This window comes from Phyllobates terribilis, unplaced genomic scaffold, assembly GCF_046119375.1.
Source record: "Phyllobates terribilis strain yellow unplaced genomic scaffold, ASM4611937v1 Scaffold_5__5_contigs__length_657084704, whole genome shotgun sequence".
Lineage (NCBI taxonomy): Eukaryota > Metazoa > Chordata > Amphibia > Anura > Dendrobatidae > Phyllobates > Phyllobates terribilis.
In genome coordinates, this window is record NW_027362765.1 from 247,478,391 (window position 1) to 247,500,966 (window position 22,576).

General features: G+C 42.3%; 1 protein-coding gene across 4 annotated transcripts in view; it reads right to left on the reverse strand.

Moving 5' to 3' along the window:
- Positions 1-22,576, reverse strand: part of SEPTIN9 (septin 9) — a 321,204-nt gene that overhangs the window by 49,683 nt on the left and 248,945 nt on the right. The window contains exon 1 of one of the 4 annotated variants that reach the window (XM_073683984.1): positions 11,847-11,999. The exons of the other annotated variants lie outside the window; for them this stretch is intronic. The gene's annotated coding sequence lies outside the window, so the exon portion shown is untranslated. Of the gene's footprint in view, positions 1-11,846; positions 12,000-22,576 lie in introns of those variants that run through there. 4 annotated transcript variants of the gene reach the window in all.

A 22,576-nucleotide genomic window follows, 5' to 3' on the forward strand; every position in this document is an offset into this window, starting at 1 on the left:
AGTCAATGCAATGCATGATTTTCTAAGCATATTGTGGTACAAGTATGAATGTGTTAGTCTATTGTACAACCGTATGTCAGAAAAAGAAGCAATTGTACTTATGAAATGTGCTTTTGATGAATAATTCGGAGGCAGTTCCATGTCTAAATTTTACATAGAAAAATTGATTTTTCTTCTTTTTACGGATTCCATGAGAATAATTGTGGGATGCAGCATTGCATGTGATATGACAGAGGAATTCTCCTTTAGAAGCTGCGAAGAAAGAATAGGGGGCCTCACAATGAACCCCACAGGAGCGGGACCCTGAGCAAGAATAGTAATTGGCCCCTATGCAGTCTAACAGTTCATCATAATACACAATTCCACCTGCTTTGGAGGTAGAAGTGGACCGCTTACCTGTTGGGCCCCTGTCCGCCCCTTCAGTGAGTTCCTATGCATCCAAAATACAGGCCGTATAGAATGCACGTGCCATTGTACAGGTTACAAGTAGTAGATTTACTAAAAGCAGTGACATTTGTGAGGGTCATTAACCACTTTAAAGCCCAAGACGTACTAATACGTACTAATTTTCACAGCTGACACCCGGTACTATGTGCAGGGAGCGGTCCCGCACCGCTCCTGGCACATGAACCCCCGCAATGCTGCGATTGAAGTCGATCGCAGTATTGCGGTGGCTAAGGGGAGGTGATCGGTATACTTACCTCCTCTTCCGGCCTCAAGCGCTGTCTGCCGCGGCTTCCTGGATGTTGCCATGAGGATCCGATGTCGTCATGACAACATCCGGGTCACCAGACAACAGGAAGATTTTTTGGTCATGGGCAGTACATGTCCAAACTATCTTCTCACTGTGCAGCGCTGACAGCCTGCATGGCACAGGGATGGTGCTCCATCCCTGTGCTATACAGGCAAGCAGAATAAAAAAAGGGAAAGTCCCATAGTGGGACAAAGTATACAAATAAAAAAACTGTCAGAAAGTCAAAAAAAATATATATATATATTAGAAAAAAATAAATAAAAAAAATAATCCACCAAAAATAAAAATATAATGTACCCATCAATAAATATTATTAGGAAAAAACAAACAAACAATAAAAGTACACATATTTGGTATCGCCGCGTCCGGAACGACCTGACTTATAAAATTGTCCCACTAGTTAACCCCTTTAGTGAACACTGTAAAAAAAATAAATAAAAAACGAAGCAAAAAACAATGCTTTATCATCATACCGCCAAACAAAAAATGGAATAATACGCGATCAAAAAGACGAATATAAATAAAAATGGTTCCGCTAAAAACGTCATCTCATCCCGCAAAAAATAAGATGCCATACAGCTCCATCAACGGAAAAATAAAGTTATAGCTCTCATAATAAAGCAAAGCAGAATTTTTTTTTTTCAATAAAATAGCTTTTATTTCGTAAAAGCGCCAAAACATAGAAAAACGATATAAATGTGGTACCACTGTAAACGTACTGACCCGAAGAATAAAGCTACCTTATCAATTTTACCACACGAGGAGCAGAATAAAAAAATTAAAAAAAACAATTCCTGAATTGTTGGTTTTTGTTTATTCTGCCTCCCAAAAATCGGAATAGAAAGTGATCAAAAAATGTCACATGCCTGAAAATGGGACCAATAAAAACGTCAACTCATCCCGCAAAAAACAAGCCATCACATGACTCTGTCGGCCAAAATATGGAAAAATTATAGCTCTCAAAATATGGCGATGCAAAAACTAGATTTTACAAAATATGTGTCTTTTAAAAAGTGTGTGACAGCTGTCAATCATAAAAACCCGATATGACTCTGGTATCTCTGTAGTCGCACCGACCCGAAGAATAAAGTTGTCAAATCACTTATACTCCACTAGGAACGACGTAAAAAATAAACGCTAGGGCTGGGGTTGGTGTTAGGGTTGGGGTAAGGGTTGTTTTTTTTTCAAAAGTAACAAAAAAAAAAAAAGATGACGATATGGCAACTAGTGTTGAGAGCAAGTGCTCGCTACTTGAGTTTGCATCGGGTGCTCGGGTATGCACCGAGTATCGCGGGTGACTAATGACAACTTATTCAATATGATAACCTAATGTTATCAAATTCTGTGTCGTACCTCTGGGTTCAAAATGTTCACTATACCCCTTGATAAAATCCTTGAGGGGTGTAGTTTCCAAAATGGGGTCACTTGTGGGGGGTTTCCACTATTTAGGCACATCAGGGGCTCTCCAAACGCAACATGGCGTCTGCTCTCGATTCCAGACAATTTTGCGTTCAAAAAGTCACACAGTGCTCCTTCCCTTCTGAACTCTGCCCTGCGCCCAAACACTGTATTTTCCCCACATATGGGGGGTATTGGCGTACTCAGGAGAAATTGCACAACAGTTTTTGGGGTCCATTTTCTCCTCTTACCCTTGTGAAAATAAAAAAATTGGGGCTAAAACATCATTTTTGTGGAAAAAGTTTGATTTTTTTATTTTCACGGCTCCATGTTATAAACTTCTGTAAAGGACTTGTGCTCACCACACATCTAGATAAGTTCCCTGAGGGGTCTAGTTTAAAAAATGGTGTCACTTGTGGGGGGTTTCCACTGTTTAGGCACATCAGGGGCACATCCGCTAATTATTCAAGCAAATTTTACAATCAAAAAGTCAAATGGCGCTCCTTCCCTTCCGAACCCTGCCGTGCGCCCAAACAGTGGTTTTCCCCCACATATGGGGTATCGGCTTACTCAGGAGAAATTGCACAACAAACTGCATGGTGCAATTTCTCCTGTTACCCTTATGAAAATGCAAAAGTGGGGGCTGAAAAACATTTTTGTGGGAAAAATGGGAAAATTTTATTTTTACCGCTCAATGTTATAAACTTCTGTGAAGCACCTGGGGGTTCAAGGTGCTCACCACACATCTAGATAAGTTCCCTGAGGGGTCTAGTTTCCAAAATGGTGTCACTTGTGGGGGGTTTCCACTGTTTAGGCACATCAGGGTCTCCCCAAATGCAACATGGCGTCCGCTAATTATTCAAGCAAATTTTACATTCAAAAAGTCAAATGACGCTCCTTCCCTTCCGAACCCTGCAGTGCGCCCAAACAGTGGTTTTTCCCCACATATGGGGTATCTGCGTGCCCAGAGGAAATTGCACAACAAATTTTGGGGTCAATTTTTTCCTGTTACTCCTGCGAAAATAAAAAAAACTTGGGTCTAAAGTAACATTTTTGTGAAAAAATTTAAATGTTAATTTTTTTCTTCCACATTCCAAAAATTCCTGTGAAGCACCTGAAGGGTTAATAAAGTTCTTGAATGTGGTTTTGAGTACCTTGAGGGGGGTGCAGTTTTTAGAATGGTGTCACTTTTGGGTATTTTCTGTCATAAAGACCCCTCAAAGTGACTTCAAATATGATGTGGTCCCTAAAAAAATGGTTTTGTAAATTTTGCTGGAAAAAATGAGAAATCGCTGGTCAACTTTTAACCCTTCTAGCTCCCTAATAAAAAAAAATTTTGGTTCCAAAATTGTGCTGATGTAAAGTAGACATGTGGGAAATGTTATTTATTAACTATTTTGTGTGACATATCTCTATGATTTGAGGGGATAAAAATTCAAATTTCAAAAATTGCAAAATTTTCAAATTTTCACCAAATTTCCGTTTTTTTCACAAATAAATGCAAGTGATATTGAAGAAATTTTACCACAATCATGAAGTACAATATGTCCCGAAAAAACAATCTCAGAATCAGGGGGATCCGTTCCAGAGTAATTACCTCATAAAGTGACAGTCGTCAGAATTGTAAAAATTGGCCTGGTCATTAACGTGCAAACCACCTTGGGTTGTAAAGGGGTTAAAAAGGGATGTATGAAGGACAAGGAGTAGATAAAGGCAAGGAGTCACACTCATCCAACATTTCTTTTGACTTAATAGGGTAAATAGGTACTTAGTTAATATGACTGGAAAAATAAATATGTCCTTCAAGTTCAACCGAGAGATGGGAAATATGTATAACCACAATATCCAGCTCGCCCCAATAGCTAAGTGAGCCCAAGTCTCAATCCACTGGGCTAAACATTCAGAAAATAATTTTAGACATTTACAGAATTATTTATGCGATTTTCTTCTAAAAAAGCCTCTCAGGCCTCTTTGAAACCATCAATGGATCACGCTTTGACCAGCTTTTGAGGTAGAGAAAGAAGCCTGGTCTCCTTTAGCGATTCAACCTGTCATTCACCAGATGGAGGGAGAGGCCCCCTTGTTTTTGAGGGGGTTTTACATGAAACCGCTTTGGACTCTACTTTTTGTATGGGCCATTTACACGTACAAGTTTATCATACTTTCTCTAAAAAGACGACATGGAGTTATTGAGGAAAGAAAAACTTTTCTGCTTATGTGCAAATATCACGTTCCATGAGGTGATGTACTGGGCGGTCTCCAGTGGTAACGTTTTCATTTCCCATGACCAGATATAATCTGACCGAGCTACAGTAATGATGGTTGCAAGTACAATACATGCAGTTTTATTTGCTAACGTAGTGTCAAGAGATTATACTTGACAATGGCAAACAGTACAGTTCTTAACCCATAACTGTTTCCACACCAGTGGGAGATCTTAGAACGTTCCCTGATCAACCACAAAAAAAACACCTTGATTATCGAATTCCCTAAACTCCATGAGTCATTGGTACAATTGCAGAGTCAAGAGTTAAATAACAGTATTTTTTTGTTCCCAGCCCAGAAATAAGTTCCATCTTGTTCTCCGTCAAACCTATCACAGCCTGCAGGACAGAGATGCTGCAGTTACATCAAGTTCCTGCCAAATCCCTGTGTCCTCAGGCCAACGCCTTGATATGAGGCAGATGAGGGACAATACACCTTCATTACAGAACAGTCACAATCATTAAATAAATCTAACGATTACAGAACAGAGATTTATCTGCTAATCTGGTGTATGATGTGAGCGATTAATGGAAACAGCCTCCTATATTAATAAATGTATCGTATATTCATGGAGGCTGCGAGGAGGCAATGCCGAGGTGACATCAATGCTGCAAATTCTAAATACACTGCAGGATTATTTTAAGCTCTGGAAAGAAAACTAGATGAGAAGGATGCAGGATAATCGCTATGTAAACTGCCATAACAGTAAGGGAATGTTCACACTGACTATTTCTGGAGGTCAAAAAACTTTTCTAGTCGAAACTGCTTCAGGCCCCCTTCACACATCAGTGTCCAGTACGTGTGGTGACAGTTTTCACATATACTGGAGACACACACATACATACACCCATTCAAATGAATGGGTCTGTGCACATGTCAGTGTGTTTCCACAGACCGTGTGTCCGTGGGCAAAACACGGTAAAATGTCCATTTCTTTTTTAACAGCAGCAAGGGCCGCAAAACATCACGCACATGTGCACACTGATGACATATGGATGACATCCGTGTGTCATCAGCATGACACGTATCGGCGCCTGGGAATCAGCGGTACAGTTCGAGCTGATCCCCGGCTGCTGGGGGCAACTCATCATTGTCCTCGGCTTGCGCTGAGAAATTTCTCACTGTGAACTGCGATGATCTCACTGAAGTCACCGCAGTTCAGGGACCTGCTTGATGTAGCGAGGCAGTCAGTCATTCTCCCCTGCTCTTCAGTATGAGCAGTCGCCTTATGCCACCGCTCATGCTGATGAGCAAATGTCGCACAGATGGATCATGGTGTGGGACACTGTGGATTCTTTCATTTGTCACTTTGGACAAGTGAGGGATATTGTTTTTTATTTTTTTTATTTTTTTATTTTTTTTACAGGGGACAATGGCTTCAGGGAATTAGGTGCAAATGTGTTTTTTTTTTTTTATTTTATGCTTATTTCTACACTGAAAGTAGACAGCAGGGGCTGAATACAACTCTCAACATTGATCTCAGCGCGAGCAGGGGACAATGTTGAAAGTTGCCTTCAGCACCCGGCGCCTGAGAACAGCGCAAACTGGGCCAGCTTTTCTCCAGGAGCCGTTACGTGTAATACTGATGCACCACACGGTTGCCACACGTATGAAACACACGTACATGGATATCTCCAGTACCGTTTTTTCCACTACCAGAAATATCAAGACGTGTGAAGGAGGCCTTAGAAAACACTCCTATGTTAGGGAGTTTTGCAATGTTTTTTTCCTTAAAGAAACACTCCCATTAATATTTTATGGGCCAAAATTATGTAAATATGTATGTAGTATAAGTGTATTAAAATACTCCCCGATCTTTATTTTCTCCGGTGTCCAGTACAGCTCCGGTCCTCTTCTGAGTCACATGACTCAAGTTCAGACTCTCCGGATCACACAATGCTCTGTATGCGAGTCAAAAATTGCATTTACATTTCATTCTATGGAGCGTCAGAAGTTGGCTTTATAGGTTTACATTACAAAAGCAACTTCTGGCTCATACACAGACCCTAATGTGATCCGGCAAGTTGGAACAGTCGTCATGTCAGCCAGAGAAGGACTGGAGCAGCTGTGCAAAATGGAGAACAATGCAAACTACTACACCTGAGAGTCCGCATCCAGCAGGCGTATATGCCCGAAAATGATGGACAACAGAGCGCATGTTGACTATCAGTGCTTAGGGCCAAATACAGTGTTGCGGGGGGGGGGGGGGGAGGGAGGGGGGAGTTCGGACGTAAGCCCCGACGGGACCAACGAACGTGGAACAAGGATGAGTGTGAAAGCACCCCAAGTGTTTTTTTCAGCATTTTGTATGAAATGGCTTCTGATGGGAAATGCTCCAGGGAAGTGATAGGCATTTTCTTTTCTTCCACCATGCATTTCTGAAAGCCTACAGAGTTTAAGCGATGCTAAGAAACTTGAACATAAAATTTTATTTCCAAAGACATGACTAGGAGGGTCCTTTTATGAGCACTTTTTCTGGTGTTTTTAGGAGTGGAGTCGCTCAAGAGAAAAACAAAGTATTAACATGCCCCAAGAAAAAAAAATGTATTCACTAACGCCAGTATCACATCTGATACTCAAGTATGCATAGGGGACTGTTGAGTTCTGCTGCAGGTCTGGACATTGTAGTCCATAATTTTTTTTATTAAGTGGAAAATCCCATAAAGTTACTTCTTGATATGGCACAAGATTATACCACCACTGGCCTGTAGGCACAAGCTGTGCCCATGCGTAGGCTGCCTGATACTCAACAACAATCATAGAAATTATTTTTATCAATGAACTAATAGAAGAGAAGATATGTGTGTGAACATGGCTGGTTGCGCAAGAAGTTTACATTAACAGGATTAAATCCCGACGATCCTGCACTCATGGCAAATAGGAAAACAAGTTTACTCTTTACTAAGAAAGCGTTCTATAAAAGACGCTTAGTGCTGAAGGCACCCAAGTACCAGGCCGCGAGCAGCACCCTTTAAAGAGCAACAATAGTGACCTTTCCTTATCCTGCGCCAGCTGGTCCAGGAGAGGATGTGGCGATGTGCTGGGGGGGAGGAAGGGAAGGAGAGGCTTGCCCTAGGGAAGGAAGAATAAAAAGGTCCTTAGGGGGGAGAACATGTAGGCGGAGGGGGGACACACCAGGGAGGTTTATCACTTCCTTATACAGGCCTGTGAAACTTTATAGATTTAAATGCAACCATGTGTTCTGAGGTACCAGTGCTATTTGTATAAACATATATATACCAGACGTAAAGGGGAAGATAAAGAAATGCTGCAGAACAGCATGTGGGGTGACCAAAAGCAGTGAAGTGATCCTGACGGTCTCCACATAATGAAGCCCAGGTAGATTATAAACTATGGCATAAGCTTCTTGTTAGGGCCTGTTTATGAAATCGGATTTTTGGTCCACATTTCCTTTGTAGATTTTGGCTATAAACAGGACTGGAAAAGCAGAAGGAAAGCTTTAGTAAAGAAACCGGTATTATACGACCCTCACTATGATCTAATCCCATTTTTCAGAAGAAAGAAAAGCAATACAGATGCAATCGCTAATGTCTGAATGATGGGCTCCGGCCGACGCCTTCTCTGAACTATCGAATTGCTTCATTTTTATATCTAGTCATAATTATATTTATAACAAAAACAAGTGAAAGCGAGCGACCCTCCATCCCTATATTAAACGTGACAATATAATATAGTCGGGAAACTGAATGTCCTCAACTCTGCTGAGATCAGTGACCCATCTTCATCAAAGATGGCTACTGCAGCAGCATGGGGAGTTCTGTGGAAAGTCCAAACGTGTGGGATGGACCAGCTATGAGAAAGGTGCTATGTCCATCCTGTAACAGAGGACAAGTGGGAGGCATGGTCCAGACTTTCCACGCCGCTCCCCATGTATCTCCATTTGGAGATTAAGAAGTCTCAGAGAAGGAAGCACCGGCAGCAGTGGGAACGATATCCATCTCCAGAACCGGGTTCCCACGATCTCCAGTTCCAGCCAACATCTGACTTCTTATGCACTATTTCACAGGTTGATGCCAATGGATAAAACTGTTGATCAAACCAACTCTTAGACCGTTGTGTCAGTACTTCAGGACCATGTTGCTTTTTGTTTGTTAGTTTTTTGTTAACAAAAGCAGACCTACCCAGTTTAAGGCAAAGCTAATACAGACATGACCATGTGCTATAAATGTGTGTCTTGCCGCAACATCGACTAACTGAAGTCATTGTGAAACTACTTTTCTCACTGAAGTTTCAGTGTGTTGATAAAGACGTGGTGAGTTTGAGACTTCTAAAAAGAAAGTCGGATAAGCCTGTTCCAGGAGAGCAGGTATGTCAGGCATTCATAGCGTTTGTCGATTTTGATTATCTTTAGGATATAGACATTGGCAAACAAGGAAACAAGTTATATGCATGTCACAATTGCTGCAAGTGGAAACAAAAATATCCTACTCAACCAACAGAAGATGCAAAAATTGATAACTCCATGTGTTGGTTTTCGAGGTCCCACAAACAGTAACAGAATGCAAAAGTTATTGCTACGGGCCAAGAATTTATTAAAGGGAATAGTCATCCCAAAGTTGCCTCCACGTGCCCTTAAGGATGTTATAGAACCAACTGTATTGTTACCTTCTGGCCACAACTTATCTTCACCTTCCAGACAGAACAAGGTCAAGGCCTTCTACTTTCACGTCTCTGATTAGAAGTGCAAACTTCTCAGCTTTTAATAAATAAATTTACTTTATTCTGCCCTCTTAAGCAGTACATCTACTTTTTTTGCTAAATATAGAGATACTCATTTCTAAACATAAAAAACAGTAGGATTTGCCATGGCGGACTTTTCCAGACAATCCTTTGTGTCCCCCTGCGATGTGCTGTCAGGCAGGAACTAATTCTTCTTCTCTTCTAAGAGAAAACATGTCAGTGGCGGTTGCCAATGCTGATATCTCCAAGCCAAAGAGCTTTCAGCCAGCATGATATGACTATTGGCAGCTTAAAGGGGATGTGCGTTTTCACCCAAAATTGAGCTAGAGGCAGTAATGCATTATAATAACCCAATAATCAAAGCCGTTGAAGCCCCTGTCGAATCAGAGACCCCTGTGATCAGCATTGGTTCTTGATTTAAATGGCTGCCGCCAATTATTGCCTTCAGTGATTCTGCGGAAGTAGCCAGGCCAAGACCAATGACCAGGCTAGTGATTATCTATGCTGGTCAGGGGGTGTCTAAAGAGCATCATTATTGCAACCCATAAAATACCTACGGAGAGCACTGGAGAAATGACACTGGAGCAGCAGGGGCTTCAACAGGTAAGTAATACGTATTTTGTTATTTCAAAGCTTTTTCTGTCTGTTGCCTAATTTTTGTTGAAACTGAACACCCTCTTAACCCAGCTGGACAACCCACATTGACGCATATGGCTATATCATGAGGGGTGGGGTCTTTTGCTTGCTCTACAGGGTTTAAAACCTGCTCTGTAGGACTCGGAATGATCATTATATGGTTGGCATGTAACACAATTGTCTGGATGCCCGCGACTTGCCAACACTGAAACAGACTGAACATGCCAACCTTATCGCAGGGGTAACTGCCTTCCCAGAAAAATTTGAGTGCAATTTTTGCTCCTTTCTGTGAACAGCCTGCAAAATGTCACACTATGGGCTAAATAATATTACACAGATAAAACAAAATATTGTATGTAAAATATCTTGTGTGTGGAGAATGTAGCTACCCTCATCTTAAACAAATACTGCAGTGACTACAAGCCATTGAGAATCACAGAGCAGGGCAGCATGACCTGGAAGAGGTTACAGAATAGGCTGCTTGGGGAGGATGTGTGTGAGTCTTTGGCAGATTACAGAGATTAAGCAGGAGAGAATCTGAGAATGGAGGGGAGGGGGTGAAGAGGGTGATGTCTCTGTGTCTTCTCTTTCTGAACAGGAAACTGCCACAGATCTCAGATGTAGGGTGAGCAGGAAAGGGATACAATATCGTTTACCATTCTCATCTATCGGAGGCGAGATACAGGCAAGCAACATCCCCATGCAAGCAATTAAGGCCACTTGGACCCTATTGCTAATCAGCTTGCAGAGAAGCTTTCCATGCGCTGCAGTGTAGGTACCATGGAGGTGCGAGATTACTCACAATAGCGCTGACAGCCATATTACTGAATGGGGATGCTGTGCCATAGTGAAATAATCCGCTTGTTGGAAAAGGGACAAATGTACAGATGTTTTTCATGATATTACATTGGTGATTAAACAGTTATTTCCAATAAAGGGGGAATCCAGTAACACCAAAAATCAGGGGTTAAAATTCCCAAGAACTGGTGCTCTGAGGTTTATGATAGATTAGATTCCATGCAAATTGCACAAACAATCTTTTAACTCTTTCCGATGAAAATATTTTCCCACACCATAAATCACTAGGGCCACCTGCCTCAGAATTATACACGGCTGGACTAGCAGCCGTCTCATTATACATTCATGAATGCCCTATCTGCATACATTAAAGCATTGTATGGCTGCTCAGGGCCATTCATTGACTGACAGTCCTCCCAATGACACTATAGGCCTGACGCTCAGAACCATTTATTTAGGTAAAGGTGCCTCTTGCCTTGAATTTTGACAAGTCTCCTGGCGCTGTCATTCGCTTCTTGCAGACAGATAAGCGCAGGTGCTAGGATTCCTTACCCTCAGGCGCTGGTTATGACAAATATACGTTTTGCAACCCAAAACCAGTTAGGGAGAATGCATGGCCGTATCGCTGATTACCCCTGAGGATTTACATACAGGTTTAGACGGAAGCTGGAAAATTAAAAATAAAGAATGTAATACTGTATAGATGCATTTAACCCCCGGATGAGCTAGACAGCTGCATAAGGCCCATCATTGGTATGGCTGGCGTGCTGCAGCTGCAGACTGATGTTTACCCTGTAGCATTGCATAATCTAACACCCACTCCAGAAAGGGTTACAGATCTCCATAAAAGTCATTATCCAGAAATAGTGGAGCACAGAAGATCCTGGGCCCTGGTGACCTAGTAGCCAAGTACCAGTGTTAGGATGACGTCACCAGGTAGAGATATATATGCAGCACTCAGGTATACTCCAGTGCCATTAAATCAGCAGATGACAATGCCCCCCCCCCCCCCCATAATAGGGGTCTTTATCTACTGGGGATGAATAGGTTAATAAGCCAGGTCACATGAGATGCAATCCATCATCGTCGTCTATGTTACCTCCCATCCCATGGCCTGCAGAGATCTCCATCCCCTGCACCAACACTGGGCTCAGTAAATCCCCCAACTTGCAGAGCATGGCTTTTACTAGCCGCTCCCCCCTTGCACATGCATATGGTAGGAGTCCCAGTTCATCAGTGCATGGCACAATCCGTGCCTCCTCCCAGTACACGCTGCAGTATAGTGCCAACTTACCCCCAGAGAACAATCACCCCCGGGCAGTGGCGGCAGCGCAAGAACACCCGGAGCAGCAGCGAGCACTGACTGCGATCTGAAGCCGAGCGCCGGACACACACGGCCACACCCCCCGTCACATGGGCTGCGGGGCGGGGCCTCGGCGCGGAAAGGGTTAACGGGCTGCAGGGTCCTCCGGCCGGATCCTAGGCCGCTGATTGGTGCGCGGCGGGGACACGTGTCCATCAGTCCGGGCTGCAGTGTGTCCCCGGCCGTCTTCCCTGCTTCCTCTGCCATGCGTCCCCGGCCGGCTTCCCTGCGGCCTCTGCCATGCGTCCCCGGCCGGCTTCCCTGCTTCCTCTGCCATGCGTCCCCGGCCGGCTTCCCTGCGGCCTCTGCCATGCGTCCCCGGCCGGCTTCCCTGCTTCCTCTGCCATGCGTCCCCGGCCGGCTTCCCTGCTTCCTCTGCCATGCGTCCCCGGCCGGCTTCCCTGCTTCCTCTGCCATGCGTCCCCGGCCGGCTTCCCTGCTTCCTCTGCCATGCGTCCCCGGCCGGCTTCCCTGCTTCCTCTGCCATGCGTCCCCGGCCGGCTTCCCTGTAGCTTCTGCCCTGCGGCCTCTGCCCTGTAGCTTCTGCCCTGTGCTGCCCTCACTTGTCACTGATGTCTCCTCTTCTACGGAGAGGTCTCGTGTGTATCTTGTGGATTACTTGTCAGGAAGATTGGAGCTTTCCACCTGATCCTTTCCGATGACACAATTCTCCCATAGCATGTGCCTGCTCTCAACATCTCTGTCTGCTTTAGAGGTTTTCCCCCCAAATAGATGGCTGACCATATGCACTTCTATTGAAAGACCACCCGCTGTTCACATGGTCAGGCTTTTCAGCTTCTTTTAACTGCTTCAGGTTTCCATAGACGCCAAGTGATTAAAAGAAGTGACCGGTCCATTCTGCAGGTGTTTTCCACTCTGTACTTTACAAGTCAATGGGGGGAAGCCTCAAAAGATGTTTTGCTTTAAACAAAAAAAAAAAAAACGCAAGTGGTTTCTTCATTGTTGGAGTTAAGAAAAAGCCCAGAAGACGGCAGTAAAAATATCGCCAGAAAAACGCTAAAAAAAACTGCAGTCAGTCACAAAAGGACTTGGGGAAACAGCACTAAAAATGGTAAAAAAAAAAGGACCCTTCAGGGAAGATAAAAACCCACTGGCATTTCTTTCTCTAGGGTACACCTACCCAAAATGACACCTACCCTAAGTGATCCCCTCTCCATAGACTATAGGATGAGGAGTAACTCACTGATTGCTGGGATTCCTGGTGATCCCTAGTCCAGGGCTCTGTAGCAGTGCACATGCTCGACCTCCGCTCCATTCATTTCCTATGGGACAGCTGGAAACACTGCCGTACGCTGCTTTCTCCATCTGTCCCATAGACGATGCCTGGAGCGGAGGGCGAGCTGAGCTCTATTAGGGCGCAGTCAGACAACTGTACCGAGATCAGACTGCAATGCACGGACTGGTCGGAGGGTTGGGAGACATGCCGGTTAGTCCGTGTACTGCAGTCTGATCTCGGTCCAATTTATACAGTTGTCTTTGCCCTTACAAAGCCCCATTCTAGAGATCACTGGGAATTTCCAGTAGTCGGACCGCCAGCAAGTTATGCCCTATACAATGGTAGGGTATAACTTACTATTTTAGGAAAACCCCTTTAACCCCTTCGCAACCTTGGGTTTTGTCGTTTTTGCTTTTTCGTTTTTTGCTCCCCTTGTTCCCAGAGCCATAGCGTCTTTCTTTTTTGGACAATATGGCCATGTGAGGGCTTATTTTTTGCGGGACAAGTTGTACTTTTCAAAGCCATTACTAGTTTTACCATATCGTGTATGGGAAAACGGGGAAAAAAAATCCAAGTGCGGTAAAATAGCAAAAAAAGTGCAATACCACAGTTGTTTTTTATTTATTTTTTTTTACCACGTTCACTGAATGCTAAAACTGACCTGCCATTCTTATTCTCCAGGTCATTATGAGTCCGTAGACACCAAACATATATAGGTTATTTTATATTTAAGTGGTGAAAAAAAATTCCAAAATTTGGTAAAAAAAAATAGCGCCATTTTCCGAGACCTGTAGCGTCTCCATTTTTCGTGATCCGGGGCTGGGTGAGGGCTTATTATTTGCGCGCCGGGCTGACGTTTTTATTGATAACATTTTGGGATAGATCCGATGTTTTGATCGCCCGTTATTGCATTTTATTGCAATTTTGCGGCGACCAAAAAACGTAATTCTGGCGTTTAGAATTTTTTTCACGTTACACCGTTTACTGATCGGATTAATTCTTTTTTTATATCAATAGATCGGGCGATTCTGAACGCGGCGATACCAAATATGTGTATGTGGATTTTTTTTTTTTTTATATTTTATTTTGAATGGGGCGAAAGGGGAGTGATTTAAACTTTTATATTTTTAAAAACATTTTTTTTTCACTTACTGCATGCTTCAATAGTCTCCATAGGAGACTAGAAGCAGCAGTTGTCTGATCGTCTCTGCTACATACAGGGGATCAGCAGATCCCCTGCATATAGCAGAAATGGTCCTGTGCTATGAGCGCCGACCACTAGGTGGCGCTCATAGCGACGAGATCATGACAACCACAGGCGTCTGCTGCAGACCCTGGGTTGTCATGCCCACCCATCGGTGACCCGCGATCACGTGACGGGGTCACCGATGGGCGGGGCTTATGACGCGCAACCCGGAAGCGCGCGTTAAATGCCGCTGTCGGAGATTGACAGCGGCATTTAACATGTTAACAGCCGCGGGTGGATCGCGATTCCACCCGCGGCTGTTGCGGGCACATGTCAGCTGTAAGAATCAGCTGACGTGCTCGGTTCAGTGAGGGCTCAGCGCAGCAGCCCTCACTGAACCGGGGGTACGCAAATGTGCGTACTAAGACGTCATGGGTTGGAAAGGGGTTAATAGAAGCCATTATACTGAAGATCTGTGACAGAATCCTGCTTTCATTTTTATTTCCAGAGGATCTGATGAAGGATGAGCTCATTCAGACGTCAGTTTCTGCACATTATAGTCTATGCGGCTGTTCACATGTGAGGAAGTGAAGATGGATCCAGCTCAACACACCGGGCAATTAATTAAATTTCAACAATCTTTATTGGCAAATCCTTTTAAAAATTTGTAGAAAAGACAAAAAATGGACATCTCAGACGACAAAGCATATATTATGGGGTGGTGTGTATAAAAAATGCCATACGCGTTTCGAGTAAAAAACTCTTGAACACTGGCTATGAAAAAAGAATATTCTGAACTGGACTTAAGTATACTAACAAATAATCATGGATACAAAAAACACATGAAAACAATCAAGAAAATACCAAATACCAAAAATGTACCCTGGAAAACTGAATGAGAAATATGTAATGTAATACATGTGAACAACTATGTGTGTATACATATGAGGACGTCCTAGAGAAAACTTGTACAAATAAGGGCAGAAAATATCCCAAAGGAAAAAGAGGAAGAAAAAAAAACCGCAACCTGCAGACAATAAATATGTGCATGAATAAATTTTCAATAAACATTAACTGCAGAAAACACTAAAAAAAAAAAAAGCATTTTTTTTGTTTTATCCTTTTTCTTTGTCTTTTTCCTTTTGGACTCAGTATTACGCTTTTGATAGTATAACATAATTTCTCATCTGAGATTAAGCCCTGATGGAGCATATATGTTAAGAGAAAAATGAATAAAAAAATATACATAGAAAAAAAAAGTTATCCTTTATCTCCTTTCTCTCTTTCCTTTTGGACTCAGTATTATGCTTGTGATAGTATAACATAATTTCTCATCTGAGATTAAGCCCTAATGGAGCGTATGGATTAAGAAAACATAAAAATAGAAAAATTCTCCTTTTTCTCCTTTCTCTCCTTCCTTTCAGGGCTCAATATTATGCTTTTAATAATGTAACATAATTTCTCGTCTGAGATTAAGCCCTGATGGAGCATATGTGTTCAGAGAAAATATCCAGAAAGCTTCTTTGTTGCGGACCGCATCACTGTGACTACCGCCTCTAACATGTTTCGGTATTTGTTCTATCGCATATACACGCAGACCAATTTTACTGCGATTATGACATTCCACAAAATGTTTTGAGATATTAGAGATGTTCTTATCTGTGGGGTCTTCAATGTCAACGCAACATGGTGTCCGCTAACAATTTGAGCCGATTTTCCATTCAATTTGTTAGCGGATACCATGTTGCATTTGGAGAGTCCCTGTGTGCCCAAACATTGGAGCTCCCCCACAAGTGACCCCATTTTGGAAACTAGACCCCCCAAGGCACCTATCTAGATGCATAGTGAGCACTTGGAACCCCCAGGTGCTTCACAAATTGATTCGTAAAAATGAAAAAGTGAAAAAAAAAACACTTTTTCATTTTTATGAATCAATTTGTGAAGCACCTGGGGGTTCCAAGTGCTCACTATGCATCTAGATAGGTGCCTTGGGGGGTCTAGTTTCCAAAATGGGGTCACTTGTGGGGGAGCTCCAATGTTTGGGCACACAGGGACTCTCCAAATGCAACATGATATCCGCTAACAAATTGTCGGCTCACATTGTTAGCGGACACCATGTTGCGTTTGGAAAGCCCCTGTGTGCCCAAACATTGGAGCTCCCCCACAAGTTACCCCATTTTGGAAACTAGACCCCCCAAGGCACCTATCTAGATGCATAGTGAGCACTTGGAACCCCCAGGTGCTTCACAAATTGATTCATAAAAATGAAAAAGTGTTTTTTTTTTCACTTTTTCATTTTTACGAATCAATTTGTGAAGCACCTGGGGGTTCCAAGTGCTCACTATGCATCTAGATAGGTGCCTTGGGGGGTCTAGTTTCCAAAATGGGGTCACTTGTGGGGGAGCTCCAATGTTTGGGCACACAGGGGCTCTCCAAACGCAACATGGTGTCCGCTAACAATTTGAGCAGATTTTCCATTCAATTTGTTAGCGGATACCATGTTGCATTTGGAGAGTCCCTGTGTGCCCAAACATTGGAGCTCCCTCACAAGTGACCCCATTTTGGAAACTAGACCCCCCAAGGCACCTATCTAGATGCATAGTGAGCACTTGGAACCCCTAGGTGCTTCACAAATTGATTCGTAAAAATGAAAAAGTGAAAAAAAAAAACATGTTTTCATTTTTACGAATCAATTTGTGAAGCACCTGGGGGTTCCAAGTGCTCACTATGCATCTAGATAGGTGCCTTGGGGGGTCTAGTTTCCAAAATGGGGTCACTTGTGGGGGAGCTCCAATGTTTGGGCACACAGGGGCTCTCCAAACACAACATGGCGTCCGCTAATTATTCAAGCAAATTTTACAATCAAAAAGTCAAATGGCGCTCCTTCCCTTCCGAGCCCTGCCGTGCGCCCAAACAGTGTTTTTTCCCCAAATATTGGGTATCTGCGTGCCCAGGGGAAATTGCACAACAAATTTGGGGGTCCATTTTTTCTTGTTACCCCTGTGAAAATAAAAAAAATTGGGTCTAAAGTAACATTTTTGTGAAAAAAGTTAAATGTTCATTTTTTTCTTCCACATTCAAAAAATTCCTGTGAAGCACCTGAAGGGTTAATAAAGTTCTTGAATGTGGTTTTGAGCACCTTGAGGGGTGCAGTTTTTAGAATGGTGTCACTTTTGGGTATTTTCTGTCATAAAGACCTCTCAAAGTGACTTCAAATGTGATGTGGTCCCTAAAAAAATGGTTTTGTAAATTTTGTTGGAAAAATGAGAAATCACTTGTCAACTTTTAACCCTTATAGCTCCCTAACAAAAAAAAATTTTGGTTCCAAAATTGTGCTGATGTAAAGTAGACATGTGGGAAATGTTATTTATTAACTCTTTTGTGTGACATATCTCTCTGATTTAAGGGCATAAAAATTAAAATTTTGAAAATTGCGAAATTTTCAAAATTTTTGCCAAATTTCCGTTTTTTTCACAAATAAACGCAAGTGATATCGAAGAAATTTTACCACAATCATGAAGTACAATATGTCACGAAAAAACAATCTCAGAATCAGGGGGATCCGTTGAAGCGTTCCAGAGTAATTACCTCATAAAGTGACAGTGGTCAGAATTGTAAAAATTGGCCTGGTCATTAATGTGCAAACCACCCTCGGGGCTTAAGGGGTTAAGCTCCAATTGGGATAGTGTCGATCAGAAAGGCGCTGTCTGATAGTCCTGGATTCTATGTCAAAGCTGGCACTGCAGCTGCAATTCCGCTTAGCTCTAATAAATTCACCCATAGGAACAGCTTTGGTAACATGAAAAGGGTGGAATGAACGAGCATCTAAAATTGTATTACCTGCTGAAGGTTTTCTGTAGGTTTTAGTTACAATTGTGCAATTATTGACACCAATAAGTTCCAAATCCAGGAATACCATTTTTTCAAAATGATGACTACGTGTGAAATGCAAGTTAAACTGGTTGTCATTAAGGTAAGAGATGAAATTTGGGATCTCTGATACCGCCCCCTCCCAGACAATGATCATATCATCTATATACCTAGCATATAGTTTTATTGAAGATGAGAATGGATTATGGATAGTATACATAAAACACTCTTCCCACCATGCCTTAGTCAAATTGGCTACGGATGGTGAGAATTTGGCTCCCATCGCCACTCCGATAATTTGCAAAAAGAACTTTCCATTAAACATAAAATAATTATGGCGGAGTAGAAATGAGAGCACATTTTCTATATACTCTTTAAGTTCAGGTGTGTAAGAACTGTACCTGTCCAGGTGGTATTGGACAGCCATAATAGCTATGTGTTGGGGAATGCTGGTGTAAAGAGAAGAAACATCACAAGAAACCCAGATGTATCTGTGGGACCATTAGAAATCTTGAAACATACGCAAGACATCATGAGAATCCTGTAACAAACCCGGTATTCTTTGTACCAATGATTGTAAGGCACTATCTAGCCATGCGGCCAAATGCTCGTTTAATGAGCCTATTCCTGACTATTGGGCTGTTCACATGTCCATGTATTTTTGCAGATTGAGCAGTCTGCACTGAAACACAGAGACATGTCCAATTTTGATCCGAGTCACAGATCAAATTCGCCAGTGCAAATCTGTAAGTCCATGAAAGAAATATGCCATCCATGTTCCATCCATATGTCATCTATGTGCTTTCCATGTATCATCCATATATCATCCAAGTGCCATCCATGTGTCATCCATGTCATCTATGTGCCTTCCATGTGCCACACATATATCATCCATGTGCCTTCCCTGTGTCATCCACGGGCCATCCATGTGTCATCCATGTCATCTATGTGCCTTCCATGTGCCACACATATATCATCCATGTGCCTTCCCTGTGTCATCCATGGGCCATCCATGTGCCATCCTCGGGCCATCCACGGTTCACCCACATGCCATCCATGTGTCATCCATATGTTATCTCTGTGACTTCCGTGTGTCATCCATGTGCTGTCTGATTTTCATGTTTGTTTGATAGTAGAAGCTTGAAAAAACTTCTTGTATGCAAAAAAAAACCCTGATGAAACTCTGATGGTAAAAACTAACCAAACACTGCTGACTAACACTGATGGAAATCTGACCCATTTTTTTGCGTACAAGAAAAATCACTGACGTCTGAATGAGGTCTTAGGCCACGTTCCCAAGATGAGTATCTGGTGAGTTTTTGATGCAGATTTTCTGCAGAACTTCTACATCTATTAGGCTACCTTCCCACGATGAGTTTTTGATGTTGTGTATCTTTGCTGCATCTTGTGTTTTTTTTTTAATTCACGTCAGAAATCTGCAGCAAAACTGATCTCTGGCAGGAAATCAGCTGCTTCAAAACCGCGTTTTTTGTGCGTTGTTTTCACTGTCCTTCTGTCTCTGTTTATGCATGTACATAAAGTTCTGTGAAAAAAAAGAACCCCGTTCTATTTTGCCATCAAAAACGCAGAAAAAATTTACCTGCGCTTTTTCAGCATTTTTTCACCACCCATTACTTCCTATGGGTGAAAAACGCTGAAAGAAGTGACATGCTCTATTTTCCAAAAACCCAACCAAGGCACAAAATACACAACAACAAAAAAAATACCATGATGTGTGAACAGAGAATTCTGGTTTCTCATAGACTTTGCTGGTACTGCAAAATGCAGCTGAAAATTTGCATAAAAATCTGCAGCAAAAAACGCTGAAATGCCCAACATGTGTGAACATAGCCTTACTCAGCGTAAACTGTCCTGCGGTGCGTGTTTCAAATCCGCAGCATGGCAATTTCTCCTACGGGTACGCTGCTTTTTCTGTGTGGTATTTCCTCAGAGACTCGTATTAGATGAGGAAAATCCACAGGTAAAAAACACAAATGAGATTTTAGTGCATTTCTCCAATAGAGACACATCAAAAACATGTAATCCACACATAAGTATAGCAATAAAGTTTTGCTAAAGCCAAATACCAGGAATTATCGAAAACAAAGCAGCTTTATTTAAAAGATTATTTAACACCAGAAAGAGAGAAAAACCGGAGCATTAAAAATGCATGTTAAAAAAACGCAATGAAAAAACGCAAGTAACCTAATTTACAAAACTCGCCAAAAGCTCACTGTGGGAACGTAGCCCTAGGTAAATATGGTTACCTGCGGTTTTTAGTGCGTTTTTTACATGTGTTTTTGACGCTGCAGTTTTTGTCTCTTGTTGGTATTTTATGTTTTAATAAAGCAGCTTTGGTTTTGATATTTTCTGATTTTTTGGCTTTGGCAAAACTTTATTGATACCGTTGTATGTTGATTACATGTGCTTTTAGTGCATTTCTGCAGAGGAAACATTAGAAACACATGCACCTTTTTTACCTGTGGATTTTTCGCATCTAATACAAGTCTATGGGGAAAATCTGCAAATATTATTTTACTCTGGAAGCAAACAATGAAGGCTCCTATTTAATGACAGCAAGCCGAGATCTTGAAGACCATAAAGAATTGGTACACAAGGTATGCCATCAGTAAATATAGGGTGTTGTGGGCTGTAAAATCTAGTTCACTACCATTGCTTCCTGCCAGAAAAGCGCCGGAGAATGTCAGTAATAACACGTTGGCTACTTTTTTCTGAAAATTTGGAAATGATGCATCTAATTTATTAAACTTCTCCTATTGTTTGGATCCATATCACTGTCCACATCAATGAATAATCATCCTATTTGGTCACAATGCAGAAAAGTGTGGAGTTTGGTAAAACCATGCCAGCTTTAAGGTTCCCCCTAAGGGTATGTCTAAATAGACGTTGCAAGCATTGGTAAGGAAATAAGTCCAAATAGCTGCCATTGTTTAACGCAGCAAGAAGTCTTCTACTTGAATGGTGATTTTGATTCATACAGTATCTGTAGCATAACTCTGAACTTGCCAGTAACAAGAAGAGTTGTCATGGGGACACAAGAGCAAACGTGTAGTAGGGTCTATAAATTCAAGCGCTGAACCTAGCATATGAGTAAACGGCTCTAACAGTCTGTTATGTATGTTATGTACATACAGAGAAGCGCTCTTGTATTCTCTATGAGAAAGCTACTGCCAGTACCATCTGGCAGAGGCTTATCTCCTGGAGAACAAAAGTATCTGGTAATTGAATTCCAACAGCCCGAATTTTATATTCTGCAACATCATCTGTTGAAAGCAAGTCTGGTGGCCCCCATACATATTAGATGGTTAGCTGATCCATGTGTATGGGGCCTTCAATCTGAGGGGCCTTGGTGTATCATCTTACAGATCTCTTGATGACCCTTCCAAAGGATTTGTGTGCTTTTCATAATGCTGTGGGGATCCAAGCAGCAATGTTCAGTTCATCTGTAGTGCCAGAGCGCCACTTCAGGGGAAGTGAAGCATTACAAAGATATCACTAACATTATTGGGATGTCCATGTAATAATATGTACTCAGTGTCAGACTGGGGTGCCAAGGGCCCACCGGTAACAACTCCAGGGCCTCACTTTTAAATGTGACATTATCCTCAATTGCAAAGTTATATAACAATGAACTGGGCAGATTGGTAAATGAATACGATTCTGCCTTTGTCTGTACATAGTGAATAAAGTATATTGTGCCAAGTACTGCTCATATAAAAGGGTGGTGGCCCATTCTTGCACAAGGGCCCACCGGAAGATTCTCCTGTTCTCCTTTGGGCCAGTCCAAGCCTGGATGTGCTGGTCCTCCAAAGAAAGAGTCCCTCATTTTAGCTCCCTCTACTTCTCTGACTAATTGGTGGGTATCTTTAAGGCTATGTGTGCACGTTCAGGAAAACGCTTTTCCGCAGTGTTTTTGATGCGTTTTCATGCGTTTTTTTTATGCTTTTTTGCCTGCGGATTTGCCATGCGATATTTCCAATGCATTGTATAGGAAAAATGCAGGCAAAAAATGCACAAAGAATGGACATGCTGCTTTTTTTTTTCTGCACATGAAATTCAGACAGGAAAAATACTGATCATGTGCACAGAACTTGCAAAATATCATAGGAAGTCATGGGATAAGGTTTGCAATGCGTTTTGGCCCATTTCTGCTAGAAAAAAAACACACAAAAAATGCACTGTGTGCACATAGCCTTACTGATTACCTCCCTCTCGTAAAGGGGTTGTTGTCAACTACTAGGAAAACCCCATCTCATTCCTCATGTTTGGCCCAGTTAAAATAAAAATACGTCTCCCGTGATGGCGGGTTCCAGCAGTGTCGGCACTGGCATTCCTGGGGCTCACGTG